We start from the raw sequence: 8,836 nt of genomic DNA, 5'->3' as shown, positions 1-8,836 counted from the left end.
ATTATGACAATAAAGTATCACTCCTTCATACCTTTGAGTAGTTGTTTAATCCATATAATGTTTATACAATTTATAGTAGTAACAACATATTCAACTTTAGTAGTAGATTGTGAGGTGTAGTTTTGTTTCTTACTAGTCCATGTAACCAACTTCTTGCCTAAGAAAAATGCTCCTCCACTGGTGCTCTTTCTATCATCAACATTTCTAGCCCAATCAATATTAGTGTAAGTTCTTAATTCAAATTTCTCATTCTTCTTATAGTATAGACCAAACTCTTCTATTTCTTTTAGATATCTCATTATTCTCTTTATAGCCATCAAATGATTCTTCATGGGATTAGTAGAGAATCTTGCAACTATCCCTATAGATAATGTAATATCAAGTCTACTATGTACTGCATATTGCAACTTGCCAATGATAGACCTATACAATGTTTGATCCACCTCAGTTGAATCATCATTCTTTGACAAACTTGTGTTCTATCACCTTAGGTGTACCTACTAGTTTGGAATCCTCCAATCCAAAAGTCTTCAATATTTATTTGACATACTTTGATTGAGTGATGTTTATACCATATTTCATCTGATATACTTGTAAACCCACAAGAAAATTGATCGCTCCAAACATAGACATCTCAAATTCTTGCTTCATCTGATTTGCAAAATCCTTACATAAAGCATCTTGACCTCCAAATATGATATCATGAAAAAAAATTTTAGATAACAAAATACTTTTTCTTTTTTCTATCTTCATGTACATACTGCTATTATCATTATTCCTTTCAAATCCAATCTTCACAAGATAATTATAAAGTCTCTCATACCATGCTCTTGGTACTCGTTTCAAACCATATAGATCATTGTGTAGTCTACATACCATGTTCTTATTATTAACATCAAAAAAAATTTATATCTATTCTATGCAAACTTATTCCTCTAATATGCCATTCAAAAATGTAGATTTGAAATCCATCTAATAAAATTTGAAACCTTTGTATTTAGAATAAGCAAGTAGAGTTCTTACTCCTTCCAATCTAGCAATAAGAGAAAATGTCTCTTCATAGTCAATTCCTTCTTCATCTGCATATCCCTTGCAAACTAATCTTGCCTTGTTCCTTGTGACTTCACCATTTTCATCTAGCTTCTTTCTGAATAACCACTTCATGCCAATCACATTTTTGTATTCTGGTTTAGGAATTAGACTCCATGTTTTGTTTTTCTCTATTTATTCAATCACTTCTTCCATGGCTTTACCCCAGTCTACATCTTCTAAAGCATCTCTCACTAATTTGGGTTCCTTAATACTTAGAAAACATGTATCATAGCTCAATCTATTTCTTGTCATTAGTCTTTCATCTTTATCTCTAATGATTTGTGTAGCAGGATGATGTCTCTTCACATATTTGGACAATCTTGGTTCAGCTCTAGTTTCTTCAATTTGTCTCTTAGATTTTGAATCACTATGTGCATCCTTGTTAGGTAGTTCAACATATCTTTCATGTACACTAATTTCAAAATCAAAATATATTTGAACTTCATTCTACAACATCTAAATGTAGCTCAGTTCCTGAATGCAACTCAACATTCATAGGATGTGACTTAGCAGTCACTAAAACTTGCTATTGATTTGTAGCTTGATTTGAAACATCTTCTTCAATAGGCATACCTTCATAAAAGTATACAAATAATTTTTATTCTTCTAGTTCTTTCATACATTTAGCCTCATGTACTTATGTATATTAATCAAAGTTCACATTTGTACTTTCCACAACTTTGTTAATGTTAGTATTTAAACACTTATAAGCTTTACTTCTTGTGGATTATATTAGGAATATACCTTCATTACATTTTGTATCTAATTTACCATTCCTAAAGTCTTTAAGTATGTAACACTTGCTTCTAAATACCTTAAAATATTTCACATTGGGTGAGTATCCATACCATACTTCAAAAGGTGTTGAATGAGTATCTTTCTTGACTTGTACATGGTTCAAGGTATATACAACTATACTTATAGCTTCTCTCTAGTATTTCAAAGCAACTTTTTTCTCCATCATGAGTGTTCTAGCATAGTCCATTATAGATCCATTCCTCCTTTCAGCCATTCCATTTTGTGGAGGTGTTCTAGGTACAGATGTCTATCTTTTTATTCCTTTGTCATTACAGAATATCTCAAAATCATTTGATGTGAATTTTCTTCTGTCAGATCTCAAACACTTCAAACTTTTACTTGTTTCCTTTTTAACTCTTGCTAAGTACCACTTAAACATTTGGAAAGCATCATACATCTATTTCAAAAACATAATTGTCATTATTCTAGATAATCATGAACAAGTAGCACAATGTACTTATCTCCTTTGTAACTTTTCACATCAATTGGACCACACAAGTCAGTATGAACAATCTCTAGTATTGATTTAGAAGTATAAGCTTTAGTCTTAAAACTTGACTTCGTCATTTTTTCTAATTGACATTGTTTGCACATTGCATTATCAGGATTCTTCAACTTAGGAAAACCTCTAACTTTCTTTATGCTATTGATACTAACTAAGTTATCAAAATTAATATGACATAACCTTATGTGCCACAACCAAACATCATCAAATTTTACCATAAGACAAGTAGCATCCTCTATGTGAAGATAGAATAGATTACTCCTAGTTTGATCACCCTTTCTAATTAGTTTCCCAATAGTCTCATATATCTTAGTAATCTTTTTTTCAAACTCAACCTCACATCCTGAATTATTCATTTGTGACACACTCAAAAAATTATAGTTAAGTCCTTCAACATAGTAAGCATTGTCACATAAAATCTTATCTATGGATTGTAGACTCTTTTCTTAGGCCATTTGATGAGGCAAAAAACTTGTCTCCTTGACTTCCTTAGGTTCTCGCACATGAAAACCTTGCTTCATGACTAGCTATTCCTATAAATAGGAAATTAAGATCTTTTGCTACTCATTGTCCATCGTACAATTTAGGCTTTGGATGGATTAGGTAGGATACAATGAATCTACCCCACATTCCATATCTCTTCTAGAGACTTCTTGAATCCTCTTAGAATTCACCTGAAATAATTTACTTTGAATTTTGTGCCACCATCTCATCATCCTTATCTTCCACCTAGTTCACATAATCCAAGAAAACAAGCTTATCAGATCAAATCCACCAAATTCACAATCTTTTATATAATGCAGTAGCTCGACATTATCTTGCTTCTGATGCTCAAAACATATTGCATTGCTTGACATCCTCTGTAAATTTACTTAGCATGAATTAAATATTACTGGTGCTTGCCATCAACTAAACTTTACTCAGCATCCACTGTTCTACTCAATATACACTAGAATAAGCATTTACTTAGCTCCAAATGATTTTCTTCTTGGCTTGCACTGTCTTTGCTCGACACCTACTATCCACTTAGTCAAGCTTGGTAGACAAACTTTGTGTAACTTGTTCTTCTAATTTTTCTTAGTGTAACCATCCTTTGTAACTTTAAGTATATTATCAATACATCATGTTATCACTATCTTAACTGATTCCTATTCTCCTTTACATAATCATAACTCAACCTTTCCTCTAGGTGCTATTGTTACATCTTTTGATCAAATGCTATTCATCAATCAAATAAGTGATAGTACTTAAATCATATAAGTAGTTTGTCTTTCCAGCAAATAGCAGGTTTGACATTAGTGACAAAACAATGATTGAAGCATATTGGTCATACTTGTATGTTATCAACAATATCCATCTTGGATTAGCTTCTTCAATCTATTATCAACAATTTTTTATCAATTAATATTGTAATTTATTAAATGTTTCATGTTGAATAATGTAATCGAAGATGTGTTAGAATAATTCAAAGAAAAAGATCGGTGGTTCTTGTGTAGCACTAGTTACTCAAAGGAGGGAATCAAAAGTATTATAAATTTTTTTCAAGCTTCTTGGATTTCCTTCCTAGAGGAGACAATAATTGATGAAGCTAAAGCCTTTTCTACTACATAATTGAATCCAGACTTAGAGAATGCTAGTATCTTAAGTGCCAATCTTTTGCTTGAGGTAATGATAGTATGAATAGACTTAGGTCAACTTTGTTTCATGTCTTGAGACTAAAAATATAAAAGGCTATGCATAGTAAGTCAATCCTAACAAAAAAATTGTCTAAATTAGTTCTATTACAAGATATATTTTGGAGTGATTAGATTTTCATACAGTTGTTCTGATTTTTAGATTCTATTGTATGCAAAATTTTGTAGATCAACATTTTAGATTATACTTATCACCTAAATGTAAGTATGAAATTTAAAATGGAAGAAACCCTACACACAAACATTAAAAAAAAGACAATGAAATCTTCCATACCATTTTCTATTGTAAAAACCCTTTCTATGTTGATGATGCAATCTGCAAAAACCTTTCTATGTTGACATAATGATATGCCCATGAGATTTATGAAGATGGACAATCAACAATAGTACTAGATCTTGGAGATTATCAATGGAAAATCACCTTGCTTGTCCAAATAACATTAATAGGCCCATATTTGGTTGTGAAAACCCTTTTGTACTGCACAAACTCTTTCTATGTCGACAATGTGATCTACAAAAACCCTTTTATATTGATGTAACAATATTCCCACTAGATCTACGAAGATGCACAATCAGTTATAGTATTAGATCTTGGAGATTGCCAATGGAAAATTGCCTTGCCCATATGATAATGATTTGTGTGATCTGTAGGCAACTTGCAAAACCAAAGCACTATAGGAAACCCTAACTTGATCTACAAAAATTTGGAGAGAAACGTGTGAAGTGCAACTACAATCAAAATAAAAAAAATGTGACATGTAAAAAACAAACCATTTAATCCTATTCAAAAGTCATATCTAACTTAACCTTAGTTAGTTTTAATGTGGTTGGGGTTGGAGTCAAAAAGCTATTTCCTAACTATGTATGGAAAGCAATGTTCAATGTGGGTTTGCATGTCTAATAATGGTTTTGATGTAGTTATGGTGTAGATATGTCTAAGGTTGATATGCATTACTAACAGTTATGGATATCGAGAAAGAGGTAATTGGAAAAAAATACTGTCCTTGATCATTTGCAGGGTCCCATTTGCATCTACTCTATTCTGACACACATAAGGAGTACTAGTTACATCAATCCAATACATGTTATGTATGGTAGTATGGTATGGTGTTTGTATGTCTTAGGCATGGATGAATCATTTGGAGCTTAGCTTGTCCCTTTACTGATGACTTATCATGGGAAAAAGTTATGTTTCAGGATTATCATTATGACATTTAATGTTATTATTGGTCATGTTGCTTTGCATAAAATATTTCTACCCGAGTAGACTTTTGTATTGCTTTCATTTTATCTCTGATTTTTTTGTGACACTACTAACATATTGTTGGATACAATTGATTAATTATGTTTTGTCTTTGATGTTACACAAATTTCATATTAGTTATCAGTTAGTGCTTACCGAGCTCACTTGGTCAGCAAGATAGTTTTCCTTGTCTACCAAGCGTTCCTAAAGTTTACTCTATAAAGACAGTGTCTACCAAGCTCACTCAAGAATTGAAAGAATTCAGACAAGAAATAGTGTTGATTGAGTTCTCATGGTTAACAAAAGATAGTTGGTTAGACTTAGTGCTAACCAAATTCACTTGGTTACCAAATGATTTTTGCAAGTTCACAGTGTTAACCAAGCTTCTATTGGTTAACACAAGAAATCATCTCAAAACCAGTGTTTACCAAGTAGGGTTGGCCAATGAAGGAATTTTTTGTTTTAGCATAAGAAGCTTAATTATTTTAAGTGTTATTCCTAGCTGACTATGGTAATGATTATTGGTCACTATAGTTTGGATTTAGGCTGACTTAACAATTTGGATGGTATAAATGAAAGGTCAAGTTGAGATTTCTAGAGTGAACTTGAAGGATAAGAAGATATCCTAGTGGAGTAGAAAAGTATTATTCAATCAGGAAAGACCAAGTATGAAGTAGAATAGAGATCTGTAATCAGCAATTCAGTTGCATCACAATTAGGTCATTTCATTGTTACTCCCTAACCATTGTAGTAGCGATCTAAAATCTCTCAATAGAGTTAGTTGAACAACTAGTTTTAAATCCTCTAACAAGGTGATAGTTCTATTGAATTTTTTTAAGACCTCTTTCAAGGCCACTCCTAATAGGGTGATTAAATCCTCTAACAAGGTCACACCTAACAATGTGTTTTTTAATATTTAACTAGGTTGGCTCCTAACATGGCTCACTTCAAAAGAGGGAAAAATAGTAACTAGTTACATTGATAGTTTTTACCATATTAGGTTTCCATGTTAAATCTTGGTGTCTCATGCATTCATGTTATTTCTCTTATGCTTGCAAGATTAATCATTGTTAATGTTTTAAGATTTGCTAAAAGTAATTCACACTCTACATTTACTGAGGTACAATATGTTTTGTGTTTACCAAGTAACAACAACAATTAGTTTTCTCAATTTTATTGTTGACATCTAAGGGATCTAAGATTAATTTTAGTGGTAACTAATTCAATCCCCCTCTCAATTAATCTTTCTACATTTCCAACAATTGGCATTAGAACTTTTGGTGCTTGCAAGAAAGGTTTCAAGGAAATAAGCTAAAGATTAGGATGTCTTACAAGAAAGAGATTCCAAAGCTAAACAAAGACAAATTTTTAGCATGGCAGGGACTCATGAGACTTCATCTAGTCACCATTAGTGATTCAGGCTTGAAATACCTTGATGAAGAATACAAAACTCCTATTGGTACATTATCTATTAGAGATCTTGTTGAGAAAAAGAACCATAACATCATGATGATTGATATTACATCTGCTCTCAACTATGATGAATTTGATGAAATCAAAGATTGTAAAACTACTTTTGATATGTGGAACAAGCTAAAGGAAATCTATGGTGGTGATGAGAATGTAAGGAGAGCCAAAGTAGAAAGCCTTATAGGATAGTTTGATCAGATGAGAATGAGAGAAGATGAAAATGATGCCAAATATGTGAAAAGAATCAAAGCTAGTATCAGTGCAATTAGAGCTTCTAGAGGAGAAATCAAGGATCAAACCATTGTAAGTAAAGTTCTTAGAACATTGCTTCCTATCTATGCAATTAGAGTATCTACTATTCAAGAAAAGAGGTGTGAACCAAATCATAAGTTAAGTTTGGATGCGTTAGTAGGAATATTGATAGCTTTTGAGCTAGACAACTTTTACAATTATGTTCTAGTTTCCAAAAATATTGAATCTGCATTTTAGGCCAAATTTTCACTCAAAGAGAAAGGCAAGAAAATAAAGGACATTTAGTCAAAAAGTGAAGAGGAAATAGAGGACAATGATCTTGAAGTTGTTGAAGCTTTACTTGCAAAGAAATATTCTAGAAGTAGAGGAAAATACAAAGGTAAAGTTCCTCTAATCTATTTTTCATGTGAAGAAATTGATCATATTACTGCCACATGCCCAAACAAAGAAATCAAGGATGAGAAGAAGAGTCACAAGTACAAAGGAAAGAAGGATATCAAAAATCAAAAATCATACAAGGAAAAAGGTAAGAAGACTTTTTTTATGGCTAATTTTTTTGATAATAGTGATGTTGATATAGTATACATTACTATAAAAGATGAATCTAATGAAGAAGAAGATAAGATGACACTTATCTCTCATGTCAGTAAAAATGACACATGGATAATAGATAGTGGATGTTCACATCATATGATTGGAGACAAAACAAAATTTAAACAGTTTGAACACTATGATGGAGGTAGTGTAAGGTTTGAAAACAATGAACCTTGTTCCATAAAAGGGAAAGGCCAAATCTCATTAACCAAAGAACTTGTATGTGACAATGCCTATTGGGTTGAAGGACTAAATCATAATTTTATGAGTGTGGCACAACTAATAAACATTGGATTCAAGGTATAATTCATGCATGGAAAGGAAAGACTACTAAATGACAAAGGGAATATGATTTGATCAGGCAAACAAACAAGAGGTAACCTATTTTATCTTGATCTTGGTGATTGCTCATGTTTTATTGCTCAAATGGAAGAAATTTGTTATGGCATAGAAGATTATGTCATGTAAATTTTTATAATATGGTCAAGATAAGAAAATTCAAAAAATTAAGAGGTATTCCTAGTTTGAAGAAACCAGATGTTGGTTTATGCAAAAATTGTCAGATGAAAAAATGGGAAAGACTAGTTTTAAGAGAAAAACCTATGAATCTGAAGATGTCTTAGAAATTGTGCCTATTGACCTATGTGGACCCATTGGAATAGAAAGCTATAGTGGAGAAAAATTCTTTATTCTTTTTGTTGATGACTATTCCAGAATGATGACTATTATGTATCTTAGAGAAAAGTTAGAAGCATTTAAGAAATTCAAATGGTATCTAGCAAGAGTAGAGAAAGAAACAAGAAAAACATTGAAATGCTTAAGATCAAACAGATTTGGTGAATTCATCTCCAATGAATTCAATAACTATTTCATTGAAAGATGAATTAAAAGACATGTATTAGCCCTTGGTACTCCTGAGTAGAATAGAATAACTAAAAGAAGAAATAGATCTATCATGGATTGTGTAAGGACTCTAATGATTGAAAAGAATGTTGCTATCAAATATTGCAACATTGCAGTTCATACTTTGAACCAAGTTTAGTTGAAGAAGGACTCATGTAAAACTCCTTATGAATTATGGTATGGCTACAAACCCAATGTAAGTTACTTGAAAGTATTTGGCAGTAAATGTTATATTTTGAAAGAGTCAAGAAAAGGAAAGTTTGATGTGAAAGGTGATGAAGGTAT

Source organism: Cupressus sempervirens, chromosome 6, assembly GCF_028749045.1.
Source record: "Cupressus sempervirens isolate cs-2001-9-10 chromosome 6, ASM2874904v1, whole genome shotgun sequence".
NCBI lineage: Eukaryota > Viridiplantae > Streptophyta > Pinopsida > Cupressales > Cupressaceae > Cupressus > Cupressus sempervirens.
The sequence above is the reverse complement of the archived record's forward strand: the minus strand, read 5'-3'. Positions refer to the sequence as shown.